The sequence below is a fragment of the Melanerpes formicivorus genome, unplaced genomic scaffold, assembly GCF_026170545.1.
Source record: "Melanerpes formicivorus ecotype bairdi unplaced genomic scaffold, bMelFor1.0.p_v2 SCAF_2, whole genome shotgun sequence".
Lineage (NCBI taxonomy): Eukaryota > Metazoa > Chordata > Aves > Piciformes > Picidae > Melanerpes > Melanerpes formicivorus.
In genome coordinates this window covers 38,270,895-38,283,386 of record NW_027142354.1, presented here as the reverse complement: position 1 = coordinate 38,283,386, position 12,492 = coordinate 38,270,895, and positions in this window count along the sequence as shown.

Sequence of the window (12,492 nt, the reverse complement as noted above, 5' to 3'; positions counted from 1 at the left end):
GCCCTGCAGGCGCCTGGGCTCCTCGCCATGCCTGACGCCCAGCCGGCCCCGCACGGCGTCCCTGCTGCCGGCAGGTGGCAGGGCAGCCCCGCGCCTCGCCCAGCCCCGCTGCCGGCCCCGGCCCGGGCTGGCCTGGCCTTGCGAGGCGCCGGCTCTCCCCGAGGCCGCAGAGAATGCAGTGTGGCACGGCCTCGACGACTGGCAGAGCAGTTTTCCCGGGCGGCAAGGGGCCCTTGTTCATCCGCACACATCCCCGGCAAAGCACTGGGGCGCCGCCGCCTTGCCCCCCCCAGCCCCCCGCCCTTCGCCACAGGCAGGGAGCAGAGGGGGCTGCGAGCTGCCCAGGGGACACCTGCCCGGCCCGGCCCGGCTAGCAGGGCCCTGGCGAGCGCAGGGCTGGTGCTGCTCACACCCTGTCCACAGCCGCTGTAGGGTGTGATGGGCATTTTTATTATTATTAACGGCAGCGTGTTCGCACCGGGGTTAGATTACAGCCCCATTGTGCAAAGCTGCACACAAACGCTGTCAGAAACAGTCTGTACTCTGGGGAACAGGCAGTCCAGGCAGAAAACGGCAGCAGACAGCGAGCAGGAAAGAAAGGCGGCTCAGGGAGAGGAAGTGGTTTCCCCCCTGGTTTATCCAGCAGGCCGGTGGCAGAAGGCAGGCTCTCCAGGCTTCCCTGGGCCCCCTCATCCTTTGGGCTGCATGGTCCTCTTGTGTAAGTGGAATAAATAATCTGTGGCTGGCTGGTTTTTGGTGGTTCAGCATTTGTAAATGCTGACCGTTTACCCCTTAGTTAAACCTAAACCTGCCTTCTCTTAACCCAGCTGTTTAACAAAGATAGAGGGGGCTGGGAGCCCATGCTGATGTACTGGGTGCTATGGAGGTAATTATTAATCGTCAGGGCTCTTGGCTCTGGTCCTGTTGTCTGCCCTGCTGGTATCAATAGACTGCTGCCAGGGGACCGTGTACCACGCTGCCTTCTGGAGCTCACCTTCCCAAGGCCATCCAAGGACTGGCCAAGCTCAGGCCAGGGTAGGCAGCCCCACAGGCAGCTGCTTGTAAGGTTGCCTGCCATGGGAAGAGAAGGACCACTCCAAGCAGATGAACTTTCCGTGCCAGTTTACAGACCACTTTTCAGAGATGCTTTCAGAGAGGGGAGGGCATGGGAAGCAAGATTTGTAAGGGGACCAGCCTGGTCTTTCTGAATTCAGCTACACAGTTAACTAACAAAGTTGCAGGTTCTCATTATCTTTTTCTCTTTCTCTCTTTCTTTGCCAGGTCTTTTCTTTTTTCCCCCTCTTTCTTTCCTTTTTTTTCCCTTTTCCCCTCCTTCCTCAGTATAAATACCCTGGGGCGGTTTCTTTTCATTTTGGTATGAATGTGATGATCTTTCAGGGCTGTGATTGGCTCTGAGTCTTGTCATCAGGGACACACCTCCTGGCTTGGGGCCACTGCCTCCCCCTCTTGTGCAAGCTTCCCCTTGTAACAAGTGAGCGTAATTACATCAGTTACTCACTAGAGCACAGACCTGCTTTAAATTTTGGTCTCTTTGAGCTAGTGAAAAGCTGAAGGAATAGGAAATGCAGAGTTTAAAAGGCCTGCAACACTATGGGCCATACAAGTCATGCTGTGCTCTTCCCTCCCAGGAATTAAGGCCCCCAGTCACACATGCACGAAGAGGAATGAGTATCTGTACTAGTCATGGAAATGGATACCTGTTAGGAGAGCAGAGCTGCCAAACTAGAGGGGGATTTCTGCTTTGCTAAAGCCTGACCCATCTGAAAAAACTACACATCAGATCCCTTTTGAATTCAGCTTTGATGTAAATGAAGCAGAAATGGCCACCCTTCCAGGGACATGAAAAAGGAAGAAAGCTCAGAGTGGGAGCTCCAGGGGCTGTGGATGATCACTGGAAAAGAGCAGAGCCAGCTGAACAAAGGCATGTGTGTGCCAAAAGGAAATGTATTTCACCCAGCAGCAAGGGCCTGCAAGGCAGTGACAGGCCTGTTGGAGGAAGAGAGTGGCCCTACAGAGTATTGTTCCTGTGCCAGGTGGATTTTGTGGTAGCAGTTTGACACATTTCTGACAGGTTTGAAATGTGAAAGGACTCAGAAAGGACTGAGTGCTGGGGTGGGAACATCCTCTGCTGTGCTCCAGAGGCCCAGATCCTTCACTGTGGTAAATCAACATAGTATGTAGGAAGCCAGTGCTCTTGGAGCCTTGAACCTGCTCCACACTGGCATGGCAGAGTTTGGCTGATAAGGAGGAAAGTTTCTGCATAAGAGAAAAAATGAAGCAGTGCCCTGACTGGAGGAAAAGGCTCACATCTTATCCCAGGGCATTTTGTTCTTGTAGGGATGTGACCCTGATGTATGACACAGTTGCTGCTGCTGCTGCTTGGTGAGCTGGAAGGATGTAGAGGCAGTGTAGAAAATGAAAACCATTGATCTGGCCAGCAGAGCTGAGTCTGTCTGCAGGGTGTCAGAACTGCTGTTCTGAGATGGGGCAAACCCAGGCCTTTTCAAACATGTCTTGAAAAAATTATACCAGGGAGACACCTTCCCCTCTGTCCCCTCCAGCAATTCTCTAGCACACAGGTGTTTGCCCAGAGCATACAGCTGAGCAGATCCAGCCCTGGTTTTGAATTCAAGCAAAACTTGGATTGGCTTTCACATTGCTTGGACAGTAGAGGGAATATTCTTGTAGCTTCTTCTCCCCATCTGTCTCCTTCAAATCTCTGCTCTCTCCCCAAATGAAAATCACCTTCTGCTTTCTATCCTGCTCAGAGAAGTTTTATCCTGGAAATGCCATGAAAACTGATGTGACTGATGTGCCCCATGGAAATGTTAGATTTTGATGATTCAGCATTTTCCCATGAAAGAAAAAGCTCCTTTGTTTCGCTTACCAGCTCTTAGCAAATGGCTTAAATGGCATGCAGTCCACGTTTCCTTCCAGGAACCTGTTCTTGGAGCTACTGAGAACCTTCCTAGGTCCTGGCCCATTCAGTAGGTGGCAAGTGTCATGGGATCAGACAGTCTGAATACAAGCAAAGAGTTCTCATTCATTCTTACTGACCCAAACCCATGAAAAATAGTGTTGGTACTTTCTGTGGTATCAGGTGTTCTCTGATCATATGATCTTCAGTGACACCTGGGTTCTGCATGGTTTTTGGGAGAGCTCTCAACACAAGTGTCTCTGCCCTGTCACTGAGCTGAGGTTGCAGAAAGAAAGGAGCACTGTTTCACAGGAGCCAAGGAGAGGGCATGAAAAGGGACATCAGGCTTCCAGTTCTGAGGAAGGAGTACTGGCATTAGTAGCTTGGGATTTGGATACCCAAAACTGAGATGTGAGAATTGCAGGGTGCCTAGCACCTGCATGCCTGCAGATGACACTAATCTGACATGCCAGAGCTGATATGTCATCCAGTGGCACCTGGACAAGCTGGAGAAATGGGCCCAGGTGAACCTCATGAGCTTCAACAAGACGAAGTACAAGGACCTGCACCTTGGTTGTAACAATCCTCATTGTCAGTACAGGCTGGGAGATATGATAGAGAGCAGCCCCTGTATATTTTGTACATATTCATTGCATTCCATTGTAGAGTGTAGAGTTTGCTTGTAAATACAGCTTCATTTGCTTCTGAGTTGGTCTGGCAAAGTTAATGCTGGGGGGAAACTTCAACCCACCACACCGTGGAAAAGGACTTGGTGGTACTGGTGGATGAAAAGCTGGACATGAGCCAACAATGAGCACTTGTGGCCCAGAAGGCAAATTGCATCCTAGGACTCCATCATAAGAAGCATGGCCAGCAGGTCAAGAGCGGTGATTCTGCCACTCTAGTCGCTCTGGAGAGACCTCACCTACAGTCTTGTGTCCAGCTCAGGAGCCTTCAACACAAGAAGGACATGGGCCTACTGGAGTGGGTCCAGAGAAGGACCACAAAAATTATCAGAGGGCTGGAGCACCTCTTCTATGAAGACAGGCTGAGTTGAGATTGTTCATCCCGGAGAAGAGAAGGCTCTGGGGAGACCTTATTGCAGCTTTCTAGTACCTGAAAGGGGCCTAAAAAAAGGTGGGGAGAAACTGTTTACAAGAGCATGTAGCAGTAGGATAAGGGACAATAGTTTTAAACTAGAGGAAGGTAGATTTAGACTGGATATTAGGGGAAAATTTGTTACATTAAGGGTGGTGAGACACTGGAACAGGTTGACCCGGGAGGTGGTGGTTGCCCCCTCCAATAATCATGGAATTATTTGGTTGGAAAAGCCCAACCCTGGAAACATTTAAGGTCAGGCTTAATGGGGCCCTGAGCAACCTGATCTAGTTAGGGATGTTTCTGCTTACTGCAGGAGGGTTGGACTAGGTGACCTTTAAAGACCCCCACCATTCTTTGGTTCTATGATCACTGCCAGAGAGACCTTCTCTACCCCATCTATGCTAAGGCCCAGGGAGCTGGGACAGAGTGGGCAGTGTCTAAGATATGAAGCTGGATTTCTACCTGAAGGGAGGTTGTAGACCCCTGAAGTGGGGTTGGTCTCTTCTCCCAGGCAACCAGCATCAGAACAAGAGGACACAGTCTCAAACTGTGCCAGGGGAAGTTTAGTCTCAAGGTGAGGAGAAAGTTCTTCACAGAGTTGTTTGCCATTGGAATGTGCTGCCCAGGGAGGTGGTGGGGTCACTGTCCCTGGAGGTGTTCAAAAAGGGATTGGACATGGCACTTGGTGCCATGGTTTAGTAGTCATGAGATCTTGGGTAACAGGTTGGACTCGATGATCTCAACCTTATTGATTCTATGATTCTGGGAGAGCAGAAGCAGGAAGAACAGAAAGAGGCTGTGGTGCTGGGACGTGTATCAGCAGGCCACAGGGTACTTCCACGTTCCTAGAAGTCATATCAGCCTTTGTGCTGACCTCCAGGCTAGGGTGAGAGTGTAATCTCCCAGCTCTGCTCCGCAAGATCCCAGAGCACATTTGTCCTTTTCCCTTGCCTGCGCGCAACTGCCAGCCCCCCTATTTTATATACCCTTTTCAGGTGGATCAAACTTTTATCCTTACTGTCACCATGATCCCTAGCATTCCCTACAAGCAAACTGTTGGCAAGCTGTGAAATTCCTTGCATAGAGCCTGAAATGCAGGGATGGCAGGAACAAAATAATAGCGCTAGTCATAATAACGAGTAACAGCCAGCCCCCTTTGCTTTAATCCGCAGCTCACAAAACAACAGCCCAGTCCAAATCCTCCTCTGCTGCGAAGATAAAGAGTGTGATTTACTCTCTCAGCTATGGAGAGCAGATACACCACAAGGCAGTTATCTCTGGTCATAAACAAACTGGAGTGGCTTTGCCTTTTAACAGGCTTCCTTCTCCCTCCTGTGGAGTGCTGCTTTCTGCCTTATGTAACCCTCTGGGCGACTCCACTGACCTATTTTGTTTCAATAAACTTGAGCGGCTTGAGGTAGGCTCCCTCCACTTTCCAGACACCATTGCTGCTCCACAGGGCTCCCTTTCTTGCCCTGCTCTGCGAGGCTGCATAGGTAGTATCTTGGGAGAAGCTAAATGAGCAGCTTCCAAGTTCTGACACAGCCCATGCGTGCCAGTCTTCCTTTTGAATGTTAGCCTTGGAAGTGAGAAGGAAAAACTTGACTTTCCGAAACAGGTTTTTATAAGCTTCCTTATCGCCCCTTTAAGGTCATAAAGATTATGCCAAAGAAGCTATTAATTTTTTAAAGGTTGCAAAATATTTTATCAATGGTGGAGATGAAACATTGCTGTTCCACTTTTTCCTTTTTTTTGGTTTTGCTTTAAACTTCCTTTTATGTTCAGGGATTTGATCTTAATCTTCCCTCTGTACCTTTCTGTTTCTGTACTTCTGGGAGGCAGTCAAACATGGTTAATGGTTTCTTCTAGCCAGAAGCCCACACTGACTTGGAAACAGAAGACCTCTCAGGCATTAAAAGAGAGTGAATAAGGAAACTAAAAATGTGGGCACCGTGATTCTTCAACAAACTTAGCTTCTCGCTTTTCCCTTTGTTGTGGTACCTGAGATGGATGTAAAAGTCTGGAGAGCAGTGACTGACAGCAGTCATCTGCTTGAGTTGATTTTAGGAGCTAAGTTATGTTCCTCCACTGAAAAACATCTGTGAAAACCTGACACCAGAATGGTTCTAGTAGTTAAATACAGGGGTATGGGCTGAAATGGCTGCCCACTGATGTCTCCAACAGGTTATTCCAGGGAGGAAAGAGAGATCAGATGCCATAGGAAGCCATCTGAGATTCTCTTCCCCACATGCTGCAGTGGAGGAGCAGATTAGTGTCCTGCTCATAATGCATGTCTTGCAAATCCCACACTGGAGAAGGATATCCAGAGCTTTGGAGAAATGCTGAAAAGAGGCTCATGAGAGGCCCAATTCTTTTCACTGAACTGCAAAGTGTTACAAGTGGACTGAAAAGCTCTGCTGAATATTGAGTTAATCCAAGATTTACATGCCATAAGCCTCCAGAAATTGGGCTGTGGTGGGCTTTAGCTAAAGCAGTGTTAGCTAACCTTTTAAGAAACCTTGTTTTTCCTTCCTGTGCAGTCTTTCCAATGAGCCTTGTTTTCCTGAAGGAACAGATACATGGCAGACATGACACTGATTCGTCTCAGTAAAGCTGGAGGATCTGACCCAAAGCAATTCATCTTAATGGTGACATGTTTGTCGCCACCAGGCAAGACAATGGACTGCAGGCTGGTGACGGAAGAGTAGTAGACAGGCTACTGGCACAAAGATGCTCCATTCTCATGTAGCACTTACTATAAAGAAAGGCAGAAGCAGGAAGGTAAGACACTTCAGTGAAGATGGCATGAAAGAGAGAGGAGTCCTGCTCAAGCTGAGTTAGAATAGAATTAACCAGGTTGGAAGAGACCTTCAAGATCATCGTGTCCAACCTATCATCCAACACCATCATCAACTAAACCATGGCACCAAGCACCCCATCCAGTCTCTTCCTAAACACCTCCAGTGATGGTGACTTCATCACCTCCCTGAGCAGCACATTCCAATGGCCAATCACTCTTTCTGTGAAGAACTTCTTCCTAACATCCAGCCTAAACCTCCCCTGGCACAACTTGAGACTGTGTCTTCTTGTTCTGTCACAGGCTGCCTGTGAGAAGAGACCAACCCCCACCTGGCTACAACCTCCCTTCAGGTAGTTGTAGATGGCAATAAGGTCTCCTCTGAGCCTCTTCTTCTCCAGGCTAAGCAACCCCAGCTCCCTCAGCCTCTCCTCATAGGGCTTGTGTTCCAAACCCCTCCCCAGCTTTGTTGCCCTTCTCTGGACACCTTCCAGCATGTCAACATCTTTCCTAAACTGAGGGCCTCAGAAGTGGACACAGGACTCAAAGTGCTGTGACAGATCTGTCCATCCTGAGGGAAGCTTGTAATTTCCAGGTGGAAAACTTGTTTCTGGGGCACAGACTCCCAGTGACAGCTTAAAGTAGTCTGGTCACCAAGCAGGGAAGGTCAGGCCCATGCTATACTCATCCACCACACACAATGTATGTAAGGCCCATGCTGTACTCATCCACCACAGACAATGTACAGGATCAATGACAGACTTGCAGTAATTTTGAATTTTTCAGTGAAATGCATTTTTTTCTTTTGAAATAGAGCTGTTTAAATGTATTAGGAATGAAGCTTAGCATATTTTATTAAAAGGTACTATTTCCCTCTTGTTTTGTTTTAAATGTCAAGTTGCACGTGCTTCCCACCAAAATATATCAGAAAGTTGAACCAAAGCTTGGTAAGTCCACTTCTGAGAGCAATTTGCTCTTCCTTGAGTAGAAGATGATTTTTTTTTTCCATTTTTATGTATTTAATAACTTGAATGCAATGACTTACTCATTCAGAGTTGAGAAACTGAATGAAGTTTGGAAAGAGCAGACAAGCTTGTTTTTCTCCTCTGCTCTGTGAGGAAAATGAGAGGGCAAGATCCAGCAGATCTGCAGTGTTGGGGTATATGGTGTCCTGGAACAACCTGTCTAACTCAATAGCTACTGATACAACTGCCTTTGTTTAGTGTTACTTTTTCCTTTCTCTTTTGCAGCTAAGCTGTTTTATTTGGGTAATAAACTGGAGTTTAATAAAACTGTTTTTAGACATTTTTAGTGGATTCAAACTGCGTTCTAAATGCAGCCTGATGGGAACCAAATACCAAGTGTCAGGTGACAGGACTAGAGGAAATGGTTTTAAGCTGCGCTAGGGGATGTTCATGCTGGATGCTGGGAAAGATTTCTTCACAGGGGGTTATCAAACCGTGGAATGGTCTGCTCAGGGCAGTGGTGGAGTCACTGTCCCTGGAGGTATTTAAGCAGCACGTGGACCTGGTGCTTAAGGACGTGGTTTAGCGTTGACCCTTGGGTGCTGGGTCAAGGGTTGGACTGGGTGGTCTTTGAAGTCTCTTCCAACTGGATGTTTTCTGTGGTTTCTGTGAAATCTAAAGAAAACCAGTCATTCTACAACAAATTAAAAAGGCATAATTCACTATTTTCCAGCCTAGAAAACTGTGGTAATCAAGACCTAATAAAAGCATGTAAAACTGTAAGTAAAGATACCTGAATCAAACTGTCTGCTGTGCCAAAGTTAGCAGTCAGGCTGTATGTGGTTTAAGACAACAGAGTCCTGCTGGTTACAGCCTGATGGGTATCATCATTCTGTAGGGAAAATAAGTTAAAGGGATAAACTTAAGAGAACTTGTGATTTAATTTTTTTAATTAAGCTCTCCTCCTTGATAATTTAAATGAGTCATTTAATTGGTTTGCTGAGGTGAAAACTGTTTTAGTCTACTTTCCTTGTAGTTGCTGCATGAGTGGGGTTTTATGCATCTGAAGTTTCAGGCTGTTCTCTCTGAAGCTGAAACCAAACCTCACTGAAATCAAAGTGGGCTTCTCCACCAGTTTGCCAGGAGTCTGGAGCAAGATTGCAGGGGTCCAGGTTGGTGACTGTTCAGTCACTAAACATCAGTGCCTTGTGCAGTTCCTCACAGGTAGCTTCTGGTGCTGCCTGATGTGCAAGTGTCCTTCTAGCACTCTCAGCACAGGAGTGAAAAGCAAAGTGCTCTGATGGTAACACATGCTAGCACTTTGTAGTGTCTCTGTCAGTGCTGTACCTCTCTTGAAACCTTCTGACTATTTACTAGGTCTTCTCAAGCTCAAATTTCCCTTTGCTGACAATGTCAGCAAAGCCCTGATCAGTACCTGTGCAGAGACAAAAAGCAATAGTCATAAGGCAGGTGAACCCAAACAGAAGTCCTGATTTGAAAAATAAAGGCAGAGTGGGAACATCTAGTCTGAAGCTGGAGGATAATGTTGTGAAAACAGTGGTGTCGTCTCCATAAATGAGGTAACAATGTATTGCAATACAAATGGAAGAATCTGCCACTTGCTAGGAGTTTCCCTTCCCTTCCCTTCCCTTCCCTTCCCTTCCCTTCCCTTCCCTTCCCTTCCCTTCCCTTCCCTTCCCTTCCCTTCCCTTCCCTTCCCTTCCCTTCCCTTCCCTTCCCTTCCCTTCCCTTCCCTTCCCTTCCCTTCCCTTCCCTTCCCTTCCCTTCCCTTCCCTTCCCTTCCCTTCCCTTCCCTTCCCTTCCCTTCCCTTCCCTTCCCTTCCCTTCCCTTCCCTTCCCTTCCCTTCCCTTCCCTTCCCTTCCCTTCCCTTCCCCACTCAACCTATCCCATTCCACCCCATGCTATTCATCTGGGTACCACAGGAAGTGAAAGCTCCATTTATGTTAGGCTATATGGCAACACTGAACAAATCAACCTCTTCTTGCTTTCAGATGTGTGCAACCAACCTGATGTGGAGCTGTGCTGTTCAGGGGTTGCAGAGCCAGCTCTGTGCACAGCTGCAGTCTCTTTGCTTTTGTGGACTTGTTGAGACCTTGATGTGCACCACAGAGCACTATGCCATCCAAGTCTCTGCTAAGTGCAAGACAAAAGGCAAGTGGCAGTGACAGAGTGGCTTGCAGCATGTGATGTCATGATGAGGTAAAAGCAGACAGCAAGCAGAGAGACTTTGTACTTTGTCTCAAACATTCTCAGCTGGTTTGGCGTGCGGTGTCTCTAGTGCAGGGTACACACTGCTTGTCTGCATCTCTACCTATCTGCTGATCAACTCCTCTGTGTTTATGAATCAGCTTCTTCACCAGGGAGAGACCTCTGGAGAGACATGTGCCAGCTATTTAATAAATTTATTTCCATGTATTTACTCTCTTTTTATTGCAATGTATTTGCTCTGGTTGTTTAACTAGTAATGGCAGAATTTGTGGGTCACTCCCTCAGGGAAAACATCTTCCTATATCCCATGGCAAACATACACACAATTGCCCAGCTGGGCTCCAGAATGGCCCATCCTTGTCATCCCTGGATCAGTTTCTGTTCTCCAGCACTCCCCACCAGTTTTCAGTTCCTGTTCTTGAGCTCCTTCCTCTGGCTGTAGATGCCTATCAGCATAACTGGAATTCATGGCATGACCTTTGATTCCTTCTGTCCTCATGCCAGACTCCAGCAGGTCTCTGTTATCAGACACTAAAGCTTTATTATAATGTGAAGTGCATGCACAAATTTACCCAGGCAGGTATGCTGGCATCCTTGCCTGATAGTTCCTCCTTCCCAGAGGCGCACAGGCATCTCTTAGCCTCCTTAGGGCCGCCAGGGCCTCTCTTTACATAAGGAAAATATGTTGACATGAAAGGTAAATGGTTACACATGCTTCTGCTATTTTCTCTTTTAGAGGGTAAATGCTTGTTCATATCCTATGATGTCATCTTTTGACAGGGCACACTGGTGTCGTGTCAGGCAAGGATGGTGTTCTCATCTGTTGTCTGCCTGAGCCTGCAGGGACCCTTTTTGCATGCAGACAGTGTGGAGTCCAAAGGTATGTCCTCACTATCCTCCTGCTAACTAAAAGGAGCAGCATTTCCCCAGGTGAAGGCACAGACAAGGCATGTGACTTCCCCAACATCACCTTGTGAAGGCCATGGAAATGGGAACAGAAGCCAGGCCTCAAGAATCCCAGTGCTATCATCCCACAATACTGTAACTGGTTTCATGACATACATGAGTTCTTCCAAACAGTCCTATCTCCTATGTAGGTACCACCAATCATCATCAGGGCTTCTGCCTGGACCCTTGGGTACTACAAGGTATATCCTATCTTGGCTCGATGAGCAACAGAGCTCCAAAAACTGCAGTACCAGGAGGTGAGTGTATCACTGACCTCTTCCTGTCCTGGGTAGTTTGTCAAATATTGAGTCATGTCATAGTCTCTGGAGGGCTATCCCTGGACAGTATGCAACCAAAGCAAACCTAGCAGAGGCAGAAGGATTATCCCAGCTCACCATGGCCACATGTCTACAGAAAGACATCTCTTTACTAGTAGCAGGTGGGATGCAGAAAGTGCTCCCAGTATGTGTATTTCCCAAGATTCCTCTTAGGATGATCTGAACCACAAAAATTCATTCTCATTTTATCTGAGACCTTCATACCCCACCCCAAGGTGGTCCCTCATGCTACATTCCTCTTGTGTGAGGCCTGGCTTGCCTTTCAGATACCTGGGCTGGCTTGCCATCAGTTTTTGATTGCTCTGCACAAAACTGTCCCATCTGGTTGTTCTGGATGTGCCATGCGAAATATCCCTTCCTCTGCCTGGCCTTGCACACACTGGCTATGGCATGTATCTCACATTGGGGCACTCTAGCTGCAGGCAAACTCTGTTCTCCTTCAGCAGTGTGCTGGGTTTTTTGAAGGGTATTAGGAAATGTTCTCCTGGTGGGTGGAAGCACGTAGTTCCTCTGAGGTGGTTGCTGCGGCTGTGGCCAGGCCCATGCAGGCTCTCCTGCACAGGTGATCTTCTGCACTGCTATTTGCTGTAGTGCTGCTGGGAATACTGCTCACCCACTGCTTGGCCTTGTGTGACCAAGCCAGTTGTCAACTTGGAGTGCCTCAGCTGATCCAAGGGACTTTTAATTATACCACCTTTGCCCACCATGAGTGGGTGATGGTTTGTCCAGCCTTGGTGACATTAGCTGGCACTGGGGAGCGCAGTGGGTTCCCACACATGCTCTCTATGGGGCTGCAGAAGTGCTTCTTGCTAGATGACTACACATAATGACTTTGTGATGACTACATGTTGGAAGTGCCTTTTGTGCACTTGGCAATACACTACTACAGTCATCCCAGAAGCTGCTTCCCCCTTTGACCCAGTGTCTCTCAGCTCATCACACAGCAAAAGGTTTTTTTGTGTGAGAGGAGTGGGGTGGGCCCAACAGCAGGCTTAGCAAATCCAGCTTCAGCCCCCTAAGGTCCATAGTTCTGATGCCAGGTCCATAGACGTAGGGAGCTCTCTGTTAAATGTCATAGAAGCATAGAATCATAGATCCCAGACAGTCTCCATACAGCATGGTATGGGGTAAGAGATAGATTTGGTATTAATCTGATTTCAGGCAACTTTGCACAG